We start from the raw sequence: 18,113 nt of genomic DNA on the forward strand, positions 1-18,113 counted from the left end.
CAGCGCAGTTAATTTGTTAATGGTTACACTTAGCACACTTCATGTTCAATGCGAGGAAGCGAATGGTGCATATTTCCGATGCCTTTATGGACAATTGCTGGCACCGCAAAGCCCATTCAAAAGCAATTTAAATGCTCATTACGGCTTTAAGCAGCGGCGGAAATTAATTGAATTGCCGTTTTTCAACCGCACATACACACACACACACTCGCACAGCCATTTCCTTTTGCACTCACACCCACACACGTTCACCAATGCGAAGGCATTCAGCCAAGCCACAGCCGCAACCGATACGACACTTGAACAAATACACACACACACACATAAATAAGTTGGAAAGGGCTGAGGGGGCGTGGTCGCTTAGCTTAAGTTACAACAACAACAACAATAGCAAGGGCACATCGAGTCACATCGATTACTCTGCTTATTTCATTAGGCAAAAGTTTTGCGCTAATGCAAATTAATGCAAAGAAAAGAACAATACGAAAACAAAGAGAGCGACCCAGACAAAAGTGGCAAGCAAAAAGCGCAGCGAAGCGCACACAAGGCAGCAATAAAAACAAGAAACCCTTATTCAAATACACACTCGATCTATTCACGAATTGATCCGATTAGCGTTGATTGCTTGAATTTCATTTAAAGCAAAAAGTAACGCAGGGATTTGGATTCGGTTTTGTTTGATGTGTCCGGTGTTGGTTTTAACACACCGAAGCCCCGATACCAAAGCGATCCATTCACCTAGGTCTCACCCCCACTTCCCACTCTTCTTCACCCCATACAACTGAATGCTCAGGCAGGTAAATGTTTGTTAACTGCAATTCAAGTTGCCATTTGCCTCTAACCAAACATGGCAACACTCAATTATTGGCTTCGATTTGCCATCAGGCTTGATTTAGACTTGGCTACCTGGGGAAAATGTCAGAAGACGGCAAGGTGCAAGCTCTAATTTATGTACACAAACTGCCACAAACGTTGAACGACAGCTGCGATAAATTTAAATACTCATATCCTGTCAGGACGAGGCGCAGGCGATAAGAGCCCTTCTACCCACCCACACACACACACACCTGTGAAGGTAACCGCTTTCAGAGCTCTCCGCTCATCAGACACATGCTAAAACCTCGGGCTTACATTGCACCCAACATTGAGGAACAACTATATAAGCTTAAAAAATGCAATTGTTTTTTTGTTTTTCATTTAAAAAGTTTTTTAAAAGATTTGTTAAGCTCGCTTTTAAAATATTACTAATATTTATAGCCGACTTCCTACTTAAAACTGTTATATTAGTGTAAACATAATTTAAAGTATTGTTTTATAGGAAAATTAAAGTGTCTTATAGCTAAAGAAATTTATGAGGGGAGAGAGAAACTGAATAACTACCAATTTTTTACAGTGCCTATGCAGCTGATGACTAAAGATGCCATCGTCTGGTCTGGCTGGCTCAAAGTGGAAATTACTTTGGGAAAACCACTCGAAACGCTGCGCTGCGTTGCGTTTATTTAATGGCCTTGCACAACCAGCCATCCACCCATCCCCCCATCCCGCCCTTCCACCCACCCACCATCCACTCCTCCGCCAAAAAAGCGTCCAATGACTTTAGCCTGGTCAACTGGCAGCACTCGTTGCCAAAAATCTTTCTGGGCGTTGGGTAAATATTTGAGAGCCCAGGTTTATTTGGCCGCCTTTGATAACCAATTAAAAGCAGCATCACAGTCGGCTGCCCCAACACCCTTTGACACTATGCAGTGTGAGCAAGCGAGAGCTACGATCCGAAGAAAGAGAGAGGTAGAGTCTGAGATTTATGAGGCAAGCCGTGACACTAAACAGCTTCCGCCATTAAACACGAACTCGACTACCATATAGGAAAATCTGTTTATCACTACAGTGCTGGTGAAAATTATAGAAACCACTTTTATCGTTACCCTAAAAATAAATAGAGTGCATTATTGGGGGACTACGAGTTTTTTGGGAAGCTCTATTACTTAATATACCTTAATAATTATTTTTATATACCTTTTTATGTTTGTGATGCAGTATTTACTTAGATTGTTTTTGGCTTTCAATTTATGTTTGTCTGTATGGCTGCTTAACCCATAAAACGTAGCTCACTTGGCGACACACTAAACTCAGTTTTAAGATAAATTATGAGCATCTTAAAAAGCCACAGCGAAAGGATAATTTTCATAAATATTCGAGCCATGTGGCTGTGTGTCTGTGTTTATATACGAGTATTTGGAGGCTGCTTGGAAAATGGAAAAGTGGAAAAGCAGCTGAGCGGTTTTTGGATGGCAACCAACCTGACTCCGGATGGCTTCCGTTTTTAAATGCCTCTCCTTATTTCTCCTGTGGCTCTGTGCATAAACACACAATTAAAAATAATATTTTCAACGTGGCAGCAATTAATTAGGCGACCCCACACACACATACACACACACACACACAGATGCAAAATGGAGACTGTGCACATGTGGCTTAAAAACGAAGAACTGGAAGGCGAAAGGCCCATCCTTTGCGATTATGGAAGCCACTTTTTTACTCAAACTTAGTCGGGGTGGATACGTACGAGGATAAATGGATGCTATTAGCAGCGGTTAGCAAGCTCTTTGATAATGGAAGTGGTTGCCTGAGGAGATAAAAAGCGCAGAAAATAAGTCAGGCGAAAGTTATGAAACACGATACTAAACTGACAATTTATTTTCATTTTTAATTTATCAGAGTTTCTAGTCGATATTTGCTTTAGAAATAGGTAGAGATGGCTAGACGGTGGAGTGGTTGTTTTTGGGATACAAGTAGGCTTAGTTGAAGTAAAAGGAATGGGTAAAACGACTCTGAACGTAATCCTGATCAACCTTTTAGGGTCAAACGAGCTGCCATACTTCTCAATGAATCTAGTTTACCCTTTTACTCCAATAGAAACGGGTATAAAAACATAACCACCGAAGAAAAGGCAACCGCGTACAAAACTCGTAAGTCGCATGAAGCAGTCATGTCTAGCCGAAGCTTTTCGTTGTTAGTTGGTTTTTGTTGCTGGGGTTTCGGTGTTATTTATGTCGCCACAGGCTGAATGAAACTAGCCACGTCTCCTCACCTTCAGCTTTTGATATTTATACACAGTTCGCATTTGTCACTGAAAAAAATGTAGCTCTAGTATTCAAAGAACTACCAATAAAGTAAAGGAAGAAATTGAATACGTTCCAAGTTATCTTAACTATCATATTAAGCTTACAACACTACTTATCATCATATTAACGCTTACAACACTGGCCAACGCCTATTTCCAGCTCCCAACACTGCTTCAGGTGTACGCTTTTTTAAGGTGTACCCAAAAAGATTCAAATACGAAACTCTGGCAAGGAAACTCGCAAGTAAATCTGGTAGCTTTCCTGCTTTTCCATCCCCCACCAGAGTTCCCAGTTTTGTGGGCGTTGGATGGCTTCGCGGGAGCGCTTAGCACTGATATATCACTAACGGCACTGGCACTGCCACTTCCTCCTGCCACTTTTGGCGGCCTTGTTGCTTTTGGCAATGCTCACATTAAAAGTTCATTGCTTGCGCATAAAGTACATCAATAGCTTTGCGTACTAAATAACCGCAGTTTCAGTTTTGTCGCTTGTCGTTGCAGCCATTAAATTCACACAGGACACACAGGGATACAATTTTGGAATTTTGGTCTGCTATGTTGAGAACTGCCGCACAGTGTGTGTGGGTAAAATTTGTATAATATGCAAATCCAAGTTTTGTTTTGGTTGAGCGCGCTCGTAAAAACTTTTTGGTGGTCCGCACGTTTGTCCGCTCGGTTTGATAGTGATTCCCCGGCATTATTGTTGTTATTTTTCCTGCCGCTGGTTAAAAATCGAATTTCGCATTTGCTGGGCCAAAAACATTATCGCATAAATGATGACATCTACTGGCATTTAAAATGTCTATCATTGGTGGAACATTTCATTAAAATAAACCAATGGAATGGATTACTTTGGTTCTCTTTTCGCTTACACACGAAAAAATATAACAGTCTAAATTATTTATTGTATTTTATTATATGAAATGTAATGTTACACAGTGAAAACATATATATAAATTGTATGAAGCACAGGAATAAATATTTATTGCACACAAACTACAATTATGTGAATTGCCCAATTTGAACCCAAATTTTGTGTAAATCTTTGGCCATACATCACTCCACATGCACATTAGTTTATTTTTGGCTTTAAAGGAGCTTTGCATAATTGCTTTATGGCTAACCGTAAATTGTTTTAGCGCCCTTTGCCCATATCGGCGGTTCCACAATTAGCCAACTTCATTATGCCTGCTGCTAATTGCAATAACAAAACAAAGTCTAGGCAAATGTGTAAGCCATAAATGATAACCGGCAACTGGCAACCGGCAACCGTAACCGTAACCGACGACAACCGACCGAAAATTGCCGCTAAAAGGATGGCTAAAAGGATGCCAGAGGCGGAGGGGATGGCCCACGCACGTCGTAACCACCGTCCTCGTACTCCTGTAAATTGGCCAAAAGCCGCTTATAAAGGTAAACGCAGGGCAACACACTTTCTGGGCCCAAAAGTAGCACACAAAGTGGCGTAAAAAAATAAAAATGAAAAACCAAAAACCCCACTTACGACTAAAAAAGAGAAGCGCGAAACAACCAACAAGTTGGGTAAAAAGTAGCACACACAAAATGTATAAACGAAATACCAAAAAGAGTTTGGGTCACGCCAACACAAAACAAGAAAAAAGACGGAACATGGAGCTCTATGCCTAAAGCAGCTATGTTGATTTACTTCAATTATGAGGATGATGACAATATTAAAATGTCCCAAAACTTTGCTAACACATTTGCCCAGACATTCAGAGGGCTGCTAATTAAAAGACCGAAAAGCATGTTTATGTGTGTGTATATATTTTCCGTATGAGCGTATAAGCGAAAAGTCCAAAGTCATGGACTAGGCAAAGAGATTTTCTGGGCAGGAGGAGCAACAGCAACACACAGCCTGCCGTGTTGTTGATAACCCAAACAGGTCCTTGAGCACACAAATCACATAAATTCCAATTGAGTGCATATTCAACGAGTAAATGTGGAAAATACAAAATTTACTGTGCAGTCGACTGGGAGTTGACTCGACTTCTGTCCCTCGCTCTCTTCAACGGGCACACAGTGCGTATGATTAATTTCCTTAATTTTTGGGTTTGTGGGTATGTGTGCCTACTTGCGAAGACGAATTTCCATTTAAATGCCCCCGCAAACACACACTCGTTAAGAAAAAAATAAGGAAAAATGGAAGGATAAAATCACGGAACAAGTTTCAGCAAATTCATTAATTAAACAAATTAAGCTAATGGCTGCGGCTTGACTGCTTCCAACAAAAAAGCCTTCTCGTTTGCCAGGGAGAAACTCTTCAGGCCGCATGATTCGACAGAAAAGAAAATCCTCACCAAAAGTGTAAATTTATATATAAAAAAAAAAGTAAAAAGAAAAAGGAACTACAAGAGAAATTGAAAGAAAGTCGTTGCAAAATATTTATTTGCTTTTGCTGCTGGGCAGGCTTGAAAGATCCATTAAAAATATGAATAAATTGTTAGCAAAATAAATTGAACATGGCCTTTTATTGACAGGCAACAAGAAGGCTAATTTGACTTTCAGATTTAAAAATAGAAGCCGCAAATTTCTTAAGTCCAACTGGAATTTATTTTATAAATTGCGAGCTCCTTTCACTTTGTAATTTTAGAATTCATAGAAAAAGATGTTCTTGAATTGCGTGCCTAGATTTTCGGCTCCACAAGGAGCCTGGTTTGTTATGGAATTTTTAACTTGAGATTATTTTTGTATTAGGCTGCAAGCTATGCGTTTTAATAGGAAGCTGAAGCTTTTCTTGATTTCCTTCTCAATAATAAATAGTAAGAAGCAACATAAATCCCCTGAAAATACGGCCTTAGTTCAACTTATTTATAATTGGTCTACAATATTTGTATATATATATAAGATATTCAATGAAAAATTTATGTAATTTATAAATTTAAGAAATTTTTCCTGTTCTTATTCCTAACTATCAGGGCTCTGTGTAACAGGATCTTTCAAAGCTATTTGAAGTTTTTAACTTCACAAGCGGCAACTGCAAATCACCCCGTATTAAATGTAGACAATTGAGCCTTCTGTTCCGCCTTCAAAGTGTATCCTTTTGTCTTTAAATGGTGTTTAACTTCAAGTGCCTGATGCCGGCTCAAACTTTTGCCACTCAAATTTGTGAAATTAATGCGATTTTCCCGGCCAACGTTTTCCAAGTGCCAGTGACAGTGGCAGTTGTCGTCTATTGAGTGTGGTGTTGCGGTTGCCCCAAAGTTGCTTAAAGTTTTGCCACTTTGCAGCTTGCGAGGATTTCATTGGAGGCGCATCCGGAGGAGCTGCTCATCCACTCCGGATAAACTTATGTCATGCATGCATAAATATATTTATAGTTACAAGCGGAAAAATGTGCTAAGGCCATGGGAGGTGGGTCAGCCACAAAACGCTCTCAACTGCGTGCCAAAGATTTATTGTGGTGATTTATTTACCGCCCCCTCTTCCACTGTGTGTATGTGTGGTGTGTGTGTGAGTGGGCCAGGCTCGAAGCTTATTTATTTATTCATTTTCTAATTTATTGATGTTTGTCTGACCCAAAGCGTTTTCGGTTCGACCCACTTGGCCATCAGCTGTTCGCCTGATTAGCCCTGGCACTCATTGCGAAAATGGAAAAAGGGGGCACTTAAGCAAACGAACAGGCTTCTAATTTCAAACCAATTTAAGTCTGAGAAACTGAGCTTATTCCGGAAACACAGTCCGCATTCCATTCCTGTTTAATTTGTGCCCTTGGCTCTTTTAAAACATCTTACACCGAACATCCTACATCGAGCGTGAAATTTGCAAAAGAACAAAAAATATACTCATTTTAGCTTTTGGGCCTTTGAAATATTCGGATTAGCCCAAACTCACTTTCCTAATTTCATGTTAAGCCTCTCAAAGGGCATTGATAATTATCAATGTGTATTTTGGATTATGTATTATGCATTTCACACCTGCAGGCGAAATTATTGCTTAAAGCCTATTTAATATGGGTATTAGTTATGTATCCTGTTTAAGGTACAAATTTTGGTACTTTACTTTTGGAAATTTAAGGTACATTCTCTTAGAGGAAATACGTTTCTAAAGCAGACTTTAGGAAACATAAAGTTAAAGCTTCTACTTTGTAAAAACAACAATGCGCTTACCGTTTCTTTGCGTCTTTTCACAAATATCTTTCACTGTGTTTTTGGTCTTAAAACATTTTAGATTTATTTGGCGCGTTTTTTTTTTTTGTTTTTTTTGGCTGAAATAACACGCGCAGCAGAAGCAAAATCAGCAGCAGATCCAGCGAATTTCCATTCCAGGCAGACGCAATTGGGAGCAGGAGGAGATAGACGCCGACATGGATTTTTGATATACTCCCGCATTTGCTCCATTTGCGTGGATTTTTGTTTTTTTGTTTTTGGCACTGCTGCTGATTCTGCCTGCTGCCGACTCGCTTATTTGCCTCCACTTGGTCTGTGGTATTTTTTATGCATTTGCATAAAGCGAAATGTATTTCTATGCTATGTTCTGCGCTTTTCCAACATTTTCACTACTGTTTTTTCTGGGTCTGCTTTTATTGCACGTTTCCCTTTTTGGCCATTACCGCACACAGTTGCATTTTAATGAGCGCCCGGCGATGGGCACCTGTGCGCACGTGTGCAGACTTCTTTCAATCACTGTCTGCCCGTGTCCTTAGTCTGTTTGTCTGTTTGTCTGCTTACTTGCTTGGTTGTTTGTCTGCTTGTTTGTTTGTTTGTTTTGCGAGCGATTTGTTTGCGGACTAAAAGTCTCGATGCGACGCCCCCACTTTAGTGGTCCTACGTCATTATAATGCAGCTGGAACTTGAGCTCAACTCAACTGGCGCCTTGCCCTCGTCCTGTCACTTAATTAAAAGGTTGGAAAATCAACACAGGCAGCAAAAAAAAAAAAGGAGAAAAAAAAGAAAAGCCAACCCCAAAAGAGCTCAGCTCAGACCGAAGCGGACAACTTGAAGTTTTCAAAAGGAGCAGGCAGTGAAGTGCCATGAATTTTTAATGGGGGTTCATTTGACAATTAATTTATTACAGCTTACAAGCTCACAAGTCATTATCAGCTATATCAAATTTAAAAATTCTTCCTTATTCCATTCTTTCCTTTTACTAATGCAATTCATTTGAAGCTGCTTTTCATTGATAAATATGTTTGTATTACGAGTATTAAAGATAACATTCTTGTAGTTTATAGTAAGACAAGCTTATGTTCTGTTTTAAGATGTTGTTGACCTATTCATAAGAACTGCCAAATGCCCCTTTTCCCCCCTGCCTACGCCACTGCCTTTTGAGTGGGTGATTCGAGGGGTTCGCGGATTTTATCGCGCTCGCCTTTGGCTGATTGTGCCAATTATGCAGCGAAATGCGCTGCTCCGAATCCGAATCGCCCTCAAGTGGTTTATGCACTTTCAAATCATAATAATAAATCCAAAAGGCGCTGCCAGCCAGCCAGCCAGCCAACAGCAACAAAAACAAAAACAACGAGGACAACAATGGGAGCCGAGCTGAGCAAGTGCCATTTGGGTTTCTGCCTCGATGGAAATCATTTAAATTTATCGCGAACTGCATTTCACGCCCTGCACTCTTAATCAGCCGGCGTCGTTTTTGGCATTATCCGCGGCCCATTTTCCACCACCACCACTTGGCCAAAAAACTTTTCAAAAAAAAAACGTATATTGAATTTTATTTATTTTAATGCTTACCCGAGTAAAGACGAAGTTTCCAGAGAGCTGCAATAGATGGAAAATGGGAACATGAGAATTTTAGTTTTGCCCCAGTTGTAGTGTTAATAAACTAATAAAACAAACAAAAATATATTTGCATATATATTAACTTTAATCGTGCCACTTAAAGGTAATTCTCGCATTGCATTTATTTGCACATAATTATTAAGCCATAACTCATTTGTTCAGCAGTCAACAGAAATTTATTGCACTAATCAGAGCTCGGCGAAATGTAATTTTAATTTCACAGCAATTTGCCATGCAGATCTCGTTTTTTTCTGTCATTACCAAATTTGAGCATTATGCATACAGTATTCATATAGAGCACCACGACGGCTGTCATAAGTGACGTGATTGATTGATGATGTCACTTAAAGCGACCAACGAAATATCAGCAGCAGCAGCAGTTACAACAAAAACGGTTCTCCTCAAAACGTGCCAACGTGTAAATAAATAAATAAATCAAATAAAAAAATTATTGAATCAACAACGTAAAATAATTAAATCAACATGAATGATTTAACGCTCCAAATGTGTTGAAACAAAACTCATCTGACATATCCACTAGCCCCATTCCACTCAACTCCCCCAATCCTCCACAAAGCATCCAATCACCGGGCTTCACACCTGTTTGGATGGCATGAGCTGTGCACCTTTTTGTGTTGACAACCGCTGACAGGACGAACAGCAAAAACTGGACCGAGGACAGCAACAACCATGTCTATGAAATATCATGGACATATACAAAATGCATGGCACCGAACTAAAACAAATCTTAAAAGGGTTTTTCAAAGGTAGCCGACAAACAAAGTACTCTGTTAAAAAATAAGATCCTTTCAACAACACAAATTGGAATATCCGCTATTAAAATGGCATTTAGTTAAAGTTGTATATAACTATTAGAAATTAAATAATGTATAAAAAATGCCTTTATTTCTCATAAAATGCATTTTAAAACTGCTGGCTTACAAAACATTTATGACAAATATAGTTGAATTCACCGCTCAATATTAATTGCAGAATAATGTAGATAAATTACTAAAACAATACTTTGTATGCTTTATGCACTAAAAACTATGAAATATTTATTTACATGAGACCTTATCTATCAAAAGAATCCGTTTATGTAAAATTACAAAGTAAGCAAATATTTAATCTGTGCTGGACTGGTTGCATTTGAAAAAACCTATAGCCACTAATGGTTCGATTTTTATTCATAACAATGATTGCGTTAATTAACCGATTTAAGCCTGGATAAATAATCCCTTTATTAAAAGCAATACACACTCAATTCATCTGCGCAAATTCCCGGCTGCTGCGACACAAAAGATATTTTATCCAATTTTTTTCGCCGAATTTCCTTGCTGTTGCGACAAATACGTATTTCTCTAACCCGCAAGTATGAACTTTGTCGAAAAATGCATGCAGTTTAAAAAATATGTTTTTTTTTGTTAATTTTTTACTGCGGATATTTGGTAGCTTGCGAAAATGCATTTAAACGGTTGGCCAAAAAAAAAACGTGGGAGTTGGTTGTTATAAAATGCCATGACAAACGTTACGCATACGCCGCATAGACCGCGCCTCGGAAATGGCCGCAAAGCGGTAAAAAATGAATGATACGAAACGAGAGGAAAAGCGTGGAAAATCGAGAGGGAGAAACAGTAACTTTAATCAATATTGAAGCAGTTTTTGAGGCCAATAAATCATTTCATAATCAATTTTGCCACTGACATGTGCGCATATGTGTATGTGTGTGTGTGTGTGTGCGAGCAGAGATGCAAAAAAGGGGAAGCACCAAAAGAACGCAAAAAGACGCAATGCACACACAAAAAACTTTGAGCCACCTTCTGTCATGTGACTGTATGTGTGCGTGAGCGATAAACAAGCCACATGTACAGCACACACCGCTGCATTGTAGAGTGCAAAAAAAGAAGGCAGCGCCCAAAATAATCAACAGATGTTGCCAGCAACAACAAGACGAAGCGAGAGGACACAGGCCAAATGGCGTGCGTGTGCCTCAATGTGTGTGCGTAAATGAAAAGCGGATGTTGAAAGTTCAGCGCAACTGACAGGACCAAGCACAGGGCTGCATCGGCAATGACAGCAGCAACAGCAGCAGCAGGAGCAACAGACCCAAAAAAGTATGCTACGACTGGGAGCGGAAATTAAGTGTGACCTCTTCGCGAGGCTGCGAACAGAAACGGAGTCGCAGGACGAGAACGGGAAGGGGAGAGAGGGAGAATGGAGAAGGAGACGAACGGAAGAGCATTTCCGGACTATTTGATACCCTGTGTTAACGTATTTCGGTTTCAACAATACATGGGTTAAGCTATTCAAAGGCTGTTAAATAAATAATATAATTATAACTATAGCAACTTTTCCTATCACTTTTTTTTTTTTTTTAATTCTGACCACTCTCACATTGAAACACTCCCAATTTGGGAATCAACTTGACTAGAAACACGTCTAAAAAAAAAACAGCGGCGCATATCAATGGCCAGCATGTACTATGTAGTTGGGGAATGGCGAATGGACAGCCTGACGGACAATGGCCAAGTGCTGCTCCGACACTCCATTTTCTGTTGCCACCGGACCCGCTTTCCGATCTGCAGTAGCCGAAAAACCAACACCACCGTAGTAGCCCCACCCATTTGTGATTGTGTTTGCGTGTTGTGATGCGTTCAAAATTGTATTTGCCTAGAATTGTTCGCCGGGGAAAAGGATGCAGCTCCAATTGGGTGCCTGGGTGCCCGGCTGCTCCCGGATTTTTTCATTGCATTTGATGAGTACGCTGCTGGCAGGGTTCATGGGCACCTCTTGCAAACGGTTTTGTTATCAAACAATTTTGTTTGGCAAACAGCCATTGAAATGCTGCGATATACATCTATGGAATACCGTGTAATAAAGCCGCTCAACTGGAGCCAATAACCACGCCTTCAAATACAATAAACCAGCAGACCAGCGGCCACGACCAATTCAATTTGATGGCAATCAAAAAAATATTTCGAATTTACTTTTTCACCTAGACCCCTCCCCCCCCCAAAAACTTGATGGATTGGCCAGCAAAAAGTTGCTACCTCTGCTGAAATTATCTCAGATTCGTACACGTGTCGGGGTCACAAGTAAGTAAACGCCAGGCACCGAATAAAATGCGATAAAATGCTATTACGCAGCGCAAAGTGCAATGATTAATCAGATTTATTTGTCAGTTTTATTTCGTGCTAAAAGTGTCAAAGAGAATATTTATAAAAGTTTATTAACACTAAGTACTTCAACACAAGCACACACTGCGGTACTGGCAGCGGCAACACAAAGCGAAGGAGCACATTAGAACTGACCATAAAACACAAGCAAAACAGTTCCCCAGAACAACAAACAAGGACGACATCGAGGACCCCAAGACGGTAGCAAGTTGAACGTCCTGGAGGCGATCCCACAAGCAGACTTCAAGTGCCACCAGAAATAATACCAACAACCAAGTGGCAGCGGCAACAACAAGGAGCATCTGCTGTGCGTGGGCGGCAGGGGGTTGGAAGTGATTTGGTGCACTAAAATAAATAAATGGCTCATGGCAGCCAGTAGAAATTTTTGAAAATTCACGCATCATCCAAGAATATTATTTTTTATTAAATAAGTCTTTCAGCACATATTTCTAAAATACTATAGTTATATAGTTTCAAGTTTGTTTTGTTTTTAAGAATTTTCCTCTCTGCTAAAGCACAAAAAATCCGCCTCATTGGGAAGTGCACAGAAAGTACTTACGATGTCTTTAAGTTAAGCATAAAAAACATTGGCGCTTACAACTTGGCCCCAAACATAAATCCCGCAAACACACAGTCGCACACCCACTCGACAAATGTATATATGTATATCTACTATATATATATATAGTCAGAGAACACAGACAACACATCGCACATATTAAGACAGATTTTGGCCTAAGGCAGCCAGCTCAGCTGGCCTGACCAGCATATTTAGGCGGATATTTATGGCCCAGAGTGACAAGAGCCAGCCAGCTCCCAAGAAGTGGGATATGTGCTCCATGCTCCATGCTCCCTGCTCCATGCTCCATGGCCATAGCAACATGGCAGCACGTGTGTGCGTGCGGGTTTCCTAGCTGCAAAAGTTTCAATAGCCAAATGTCTATTGACGGCGCAAAAGAAGTGACCCGAAAGCGAACCGAACGGGAAATGAGATGCTGCTGGCTGGGAAAAGGAAAAGCTGGCGGAGGTTGGTGGCGGGTGGAAGGAAAGCGCCGGGAAATGTCTTTCTGCATGCCGGGCCACTCAATGACAAGTGGCAAATGCGCGCCACAGTACACAGTCTTACATAAGTCTCAGTAACAGTGGGATCAGGGTACTATTGGCTACCATACAGTACCATCACTATGGCTTTGAAATCACTGATAATGGTGGCCAAAAAAATATATATATTAAAATAAAAAATAAGACAAAATGTATTTAAAATCGTATATATTTATTTCTCTATCAAAGTAAAGTGTGTTTGTACAAATTTATTCTGCTAAGCTCTTTACAGCCCAAAGGAATTTTTGTGTTACGATGGCGGCCAAATAGCAAACATTGATATGATGCTGGCGCCTGGGGAAGGTATCCTATTTGAGACGGGTTCCAAACATCTAGTGGCCATTGGGAACTGGGGAGCACTTGTCACTGGCTGCTGCCGAAGTGGCCAAGAAGCGGGGAGCGGCGTGTGAGTAACTTAATAAATTTGACAACAATGCCGCACAAAGGCAAACAAATGCAACTAGCAACGTTCGGCAACCAGAGCTGTCACCAATTTGTCCAGTTTGGCCATTGTTGCCCCATTGTTGTTGCCGTTGTTATTGCTGCAATGTTCGTCGTGGTGCATTTTCAATTTGTTTTCGTGCTCTGCGGCGTGCTCTTGTAAACAAAATCCGGCGGAAAATGCGAACAAGCGACGCTTACCAAAAGTCAAGCGGCCAAAAAGTCCAAAAGGAAATGCTATTTTGTCGCCCCAAAAACCCAGCCACACCCACCCCATTTTTGGTCAACGTTGACTGGCGTGTGTTAAAGTCAACACTACTAGTGCCTCCCAAATATGTACAAATTGCCCAATGTTTGTTTGCCATTCGGTTGCGAGCTAAAAACGCTTCTTTTCGACTCTCGAAATGAATTCCATGCGAATGGCTGCAATGGGTTGTTTTTAATAAATATCCAGTTCGGACCACAAAACGCACTTTGGCTTATTGAAATTGAAATTGCTGCGAGCGAGCAGCACAATTCCCATAAATGCACTAAGTTCGTGCTTGGCTGAAAAAGAAAACCAACGGCAATAAATGTGAAACGCATTTACTGATACGCCAGTGGTCAGAATGCATTAGCCAGGATGCACTCGCTCTAGCCCAATTAGCAGGAACCCCGTCCGGTCCTTATACATATATATCCATCCTCATCCTCCTTATCCACATCCACATCCACATCAGAGACCGTAGAGTCCTCGACAGTGTCGCCTCATTAGGGCATTTTGTCAAACAATCCGCGAGTGGAGGCCGTCGGCAGTGCCAACCGTCACTTCAAACGCTGAGATGTTTCCACTGCTCAGCAGTTGCACATCAAATGCAATACCCAAACTTATAAGCTCAACTTTTTATAAAATTTTTCATTAAAAAAGTAGTATTAAACTTGTTATATTGTATAAAAAATGTAGCGAAATTTGCCAAGTATTAAACAATTGAATAAAATAATTGCAGACTGGCAAAATTAATTAGTGTAGCTGTCATAAAAGTTTCATAAAACTACTGTACGAGTTAAACTTGTGTAAGGCTTATTTTCAGAGCAAAATCGCCATCTAATTTGAAATTCATACCTGCTGTTGGGCAGTGGAAACAAGTTGGAAAAAAAGGCGAGGACCTCGCTTTCCATATTTTTTATGTTTTAGTACGAGTCTTTGTACGGCGTCGTCGCACAAAAGCCACCTTACACATGCTATTAATGACACAGCCACTCGGAGTGCGGCAGTGTGTATGACTAAACATTTACATTTCATTAAAACTAAAAACAACACACAAAGCAGTAAGCACGACACGAAAGCGAATACGAAAAATGAAAAACGAAAAACGAGTACGCAAACTAAGCAAATACACATGCAGCAACAGCAACGGAAAGAGGAACAGAAACTGAATCAGGATCTGAGACTGCCATATATGTACATATCTAGATATATATGTACATATATATAGATATATACGGCGGTATAGCCACAGTTTTGGGCAAGGTAATGCGGCACAAGTTGAGTGGGTGGCTGTGTGGCAAGGTGGTTAGTTGCTATTTCACCTGTCCGCCGCTCACGATGAGTGCCTCTCAAGGAGCTGAGGCAGCGAGCTCAGGGATGTGGCATTACTATATCTAGGTAAGTGCAGCGAGAACTAACCCCTGGATGCCTATATAACTGTTACTTTAAATTATTATATAAAATATACGAAAATACAAGAAGAACATCTAAGCACAATATACAATTAAAAATTAAAGATACATCTTACAATTCATGAGTGATTTAAATGATTTAAGTTCACTAGGTATTTAAATGCTATTTTGGAGATTTCTTGAACATGTAAAAAGAGAGTTTAATACCAGATACATGTATTTAAAATGAAAACGTTAATCCGCAATGTGTGTGTGTATCTGTTCCACTGACTGTTGCATCGTATCGTTTTTTTATTTTTGCGAAACACACGCACATACATTTTCAGACGGGGGACATACACATACTTAACTCGACGTTTTTCACTCAACGAGCTTTTTACATAACAGGCAACAAAAGTGTAGAAGTGCAACACCAACAACAATGCATTCCACCTGCTTCCTCTACGCAAAAGTTGGGCCAACATCAGAATGGAATGTGGTTCATTTGGGCCATAGCCATCATAGCCATAGCCGCTCGTTCTGGGAGCGAGAGTAGCGAAATAAATAGTATATTTTACCCGAGTGCCACTCATGAAAATTGCAAAAAAACAACAAGTGCACAGGCCGGGTCGAGTCCTGTGTGGGTCCTTCGTCTCAGCATGTATGTGTACACTGAGAAATTTCTCTTACCAATTATCAAAAGATAATGTAAAAATCTAAAAGATGTGGAAGAACCTAAGAAAAACCTAGTATAAGTATAATCTCAGTATATCATAAGAAACTATTTCTTTTTTAGCCAAATTGCACTAATTTCTTTACTTTTTATTAGTGCTTGAATTGAGACCTATTTCTAAAATATTTTCTGAGTGTACTTCCTGTGCCTACTGCTGCCGAGTAGCAGTCAAATATGAATTGGTAGTTGCCCGGCCCGACTTGGCCTGCACTGACTCTTGCAGCATAATAACAAGAAGTTATTGTGCCTCTGTCCACATGCAACTGCAGCAGCAGCAGTGCAACAAAGCCGTCCACTCTGGGCACCCAGCCCTTTGACTCCCCTAACCCCCTGACCCCTCGGCCATTGTTTTCGGGGCAATTCTGGGGATTTCAGGTGGCCCCCAGTGAGCGGGAAACGGAGAAATATGAAGCCTAATTACGGATCATGTTTAGCTGTTCCTCCATTCAATTAAATGGAGGATTGCACGTGCCCCAAACCTGAAAACCTAACCCGACTCGCAACTCAGAGGCCAAACACACAAAAAAAATGCAATAATCATGCCGCACAATGTATGTATGCTCGGGTAGCATTTCATAAATTGCCCGGACTGTACTTGTCTGATGCATTCGGGGTGCCATGGGAGCCATTGGAGCCATGGGAGCCGCAAATTCTGCTGCTCTCGCAAATGTTTAATTAAAAATTAAAGCAACTACTCCTATTTGCCCGCTGATGTTTGCCTTTGAGCAGAAAACAAAATGCAATTCGTTTCAGCTTTGCTCGTGAACTTTTGTTACTGCAGTTGTTAGTTATACAATGGCCATTACTTATTTTACCCATGTAAGCATTTGACAGCGGTGTTTTTTTTTTACGTGATACTGCAAGATTCGCTGCATACTCTAACTGGGCTAGGAAAGCAAAAATATTCGGTGTAGAGTATATAATATCTCGACAAAAATGGCAAAAAATGTGTAGCTATGGCAAGTTTTTCTTACTCTAAATTTTAGCCATACCTAGAATATGTTAACTTTACAATAAAATTCAAATAAGTACAAAAAGATTTTAATTGTAACCTTTTTATGAAACTTATGTTAGCATAAATTCTTGAAACTGTTTTTTTCACAAGTATTGACCAACTTTTTATATAAATCTGAAAATTCCAATTCAAAATGGATAAGACAATTAAATGTATAAAAATACCTTTCGCATGCCAATTAATGTTATAATAATGCATTCCTCGCTTGTAACAATTCACTGCTGAGTATTATACTTATAGGAGTGCAAAAATGAGATTGCAAGTGCACATTTGGCCTTCTTTTATTTATATCAGTAGCTACTTAGCTCGCAGGAGCGGCGGAAAAATTGCATTCGCCATTTAGGAGGTGATGGTATAATGAAAAGTGTCAAGGCCCACGCTGGCAGCCACTTAGCAGCCAATAAATTGTAATTCGACACGAGCTGCTTGCCGACACATGCAGCAGTGGCAGTGGAAAGGCAGCAGGCAAAAGGCAGGCGACATTTCGCTCACTCCTTTTCCTTGTGAAATGGAAAATTAATTTTGAAACGATTTCGTTTGTCGACGGCTTCAACTGAGTTTTCTCGAAGCTGCCAGCAAAGTGTCGCTTCTTACACCACCGCCCCCCCATCGTACTCTTTATATTACTTTCATTTATTTTGTTTTATTCGGCGAACGGATCGCAAGGTGGCTGCCACGCCCGCGCTGCCAGCATACAAGTGGCAAATAAATTCATTAGTGGCACAAATTAGTTGGATGCAGTCGAGCGGGTCGGGTGGCCGGGTCAGCGGAGAGAATGAGAGAGTCAAGGCAGCACAGCAGCCAGGGCAAAAGGACACAAAAGTGCTTTCAATTTCAATTAAATTTGCCACTGGCACCCACTGGCCCCCTCCGCAGTTTCCCTGCAGCCTGCATCCTGCATCGTGAATCCTGCATCCTGCAAAGGCAAGTGCAACTTGCACAGTTTGGGTGGTGTCGCTGGAAAATGGGAAATGTGAAATGGGATTGCGATTGTGCGCCTGCTGACTCAGGGGCACATTTAAAGCTCGTTTAAGCGCTCGTTTCGCCTCATCTGGCCTTATCCTGGCAGCCTGATTAAGTAATCAAAGCATTTGTCAGCTACTTAATCTATCGTCAGCCACTTGGCCACCGCTGCGTATGC

At 40.6% G+C, this 18,113-nt stretch overlaps 1 protein-coding gene across 1 annotated transcript in view; it reads right to left on the reverse strand.

Annotated features, from left to right (window-relative positions):
• Positions 1-18,113, reverse strand: part of LOC6533024 (connectin) — a 132,916-nt gene that overhangs the window by 109,994 nt on the left and 4,809 nt on the right. Inside the window, exon 2 of the mRNA XM_015194296.3 lies at positions 8,821-8,847. The gene's annotated coding sequence lies outside the window, so the exon portion shown is untranslated. The remainder of the gene's footprint in view (positions 1-8,820; positions 8,848-18,113) is intronic.

The sequence above is a fragment of the Drosophila yakuba genome, chromosome 3L (assembly GCF_016746365.2).
Source record: "Drosophila yakuba strain Tai18E2 chromosome 3L, Prin_Dyak_Tai18E2_2.1, whole genome shotgun sequence".
NCBI classification, from domain to species: domain Eukaryota; kingdom Metazoa; phylum Arthropoda; class Insecta; order Diptera; family Drosophilidae; genus Drosophila; species Drosophila yakuba.